At 43.5% G+C, this 2,186-nt stretch overlaps 1 non-coding gene across 1 annotated transcript; it reads right to left on the bottom strand.

The window, feature by feature from the left end:
* Nucleotides 1–244: 244 nt before the first annotated feature.
* Nucleotides 245–348, bottom strand: LOC112739795 (small nucleolar RNA R71). The gene has a single exon (XR_003170734.1). It is a non-coding gene; the product is annotated as a small nucleolar RNA R71 (small nucleolar RNA).
* Between the last annotated feature and the right edge of the window lie 1,838 nt (nt 349–2,186).

Here is a 2,186-nt window from a genome sequence, read left to right as displayed (position 1 = left end):
CTGTTCGTTTGGAGGAAGTGTTCAAGAAGACCCCAATTAACATTTAACCACCCTCCTGGGAATATGTGACACAGTGAAGTCTAATGGTGTTCATCCTGACGCCTATAGACTGCTCTTATTTCCATTCTCACTCAGGGACAAGGCAGCCAAATGGCTGGAATCTTTCCCAAGGGAAAGCTTGACAACTTGGGAAGACGTGGTGAACAAATTCTTAGCAAGATTTTACCCTCCTCAATGAATCAATAGGCTGAGAGCTGAGGTCCAAACTTTCAGGCAACAAGATGGTGAGACTCTATATGAAGCATGGGAGAGGTTCAAGGACTTAACAAGGAGGTGTCCACCTGACATGTTCAACGAATTGGTGCAGCTGCACATTTTCTATGAAGGGCTCTCTTATGAGTCAAAGAAGGCCGTAGACCATTCATCTGGAGGATCTTTGAACAAGAAGAAGACCATTGAGGAAGCTATAGATGTTATTGAAATAGTAGCAGAGAACGACTACTTCTATGCTTCCGAAAGAGGGAACACAAGATGAGTAATGGAGCTAAACAATGTAGATGCTCTGTTGGCCCAAAACAAGCTCATTACCCAGTAGCTGGCTGACCTCACCAAGAAGATGGAGATGAACCAAGTAGCAGCAATCTCCACTTCATCAACAATACAAGAAAGAGTGAATGAAGAAGCAGAGGGGAGTCAGGAGCAAGCCAACTACATTGGGAGTTTCCCAAGGAAAAACTATGATCCATACTCCAAGACCTACAACCCTGGATGGAGAAACCACCCAAACTTTGGGTGGGGAGGTGAGCAAGATCAAAACCAAGACCAGAGACGTTACAACTCCAACAACAATACAGCTCACCAGCAATTCACACAGAGGACGTCTCAACACCCCCACAACAACACTTCTTCATATGCTTATCAAAACCAAAATAACACATCTGCTCCGAATCACCCATCAATTGATGACAAGCTCTCTAAGATTAAAGCCCTACTTGAAGGAATACGCCAAGAGATTCAAGAAAATAAGGTGTTCAAAGAGGAAGTGCGAGCCAATATTAAGAACCAGGGAGAGACCATTAGGAAGCTGGAATTCCAGGTGGGATATTTAGCTGAGAAGATTCCCAAACCCACCGATAGCTTCCCAAGTGACACGGAGAAAAACCCCAAGGGAGAAGCAAAGAAAGTAAGATGGGAAGATTGCAAAATGGTCACTACGAGTGATCAAGAGACTGAAGACAAGCAAGGCAAACTTTGCAAACAACCTGAAGACAACTCAACAAAGGAGGAGGATAGAAATCACCAAGGACCAGAAATTTTACAACAAGAGTTGTTGAAGCTCTATGCTCCCTTCCCTCAACAGATCAATGGTGCTGTGGGAAAGAGAATATACTCAAGGTTCCTAGACTTGTTTGCATCTCTGCATGTAAACATACCATTCATCAAGGCAATTCAACAAATGCCTGCATTTATCAAGTATATGAAGGAACTTTTTTCCAGGAAAAGCTAACTCAAAGGAGGCCAGACTATAGTGATGAACAAGGAATGTAGTGCCCTTATTCAACCTGAGCTGCCTACAAAAAGAAGAGACCCAGGGAGTTTTCACATCCCTTGTGCCATAGGCGAAACTATGTTCGATAGAGCACTATGTGATTTGGGGGCCAGCATCAACTTACTGCCTTTACCCCTGGTGAAGAGGCTGCAGATTAATGAAATAATGCCCACAGATGTAATCATCAGACTGGCTGACAAAACTCAAAAGCAAGCAATAGGAGTGGTGGAAAATGTGTTGCTAAAGGTTGGGAAATACTTTCTCCCAACAGACTTTGTCATTCTGGACATGGAAGAGAGTCACACTCACCCAATCATATTGGGAAGACCATTCCTAGCTACGGCCAGAGCACTTATCGATGTAGAGAAATGGGAGCTAATATTGAGAATCCATGATGAACGACTCAGCTTCAATGTCTTCAAACTCTCACAAGAAACAGATCAAGAGGACAAGGAACTAAGCACAAACGATAAAGAGACACTGAAGGAGGAGACAAGCACTGAAGCACAGCAAGTTCATTCTGAAACCCCCTCAATTGATAAACAAGGAAAACAGCAATTGCCACAGCTCAAGGAAAAGTTGGAGGAACCTAAACCTCTAGAGGCATGTGAAGACAACATCACAACTCCTTGGAAAA

This window comes from Arachis hypogaea, chromosome 13 (genome assembly GCF_003086295.3).
Source record: "Arachis hypogaea cultivar Tifrunner chromosome 13, arahy.Tifrunner.gnm2.J5K5, whole genome shotgun sequence".
Lineage (NCBI taxonomy): Eukaryota > Viridiplantae > Streptophyta > Magnoliopsida > Fabales > Fabaceae > Arachis > Arachis hypogaea.
The sequence above is the reverse complement of the archived record's forward strand: the minus strand, read 5'-3'. Positions and strand labels throughout refer to the sequence as shown.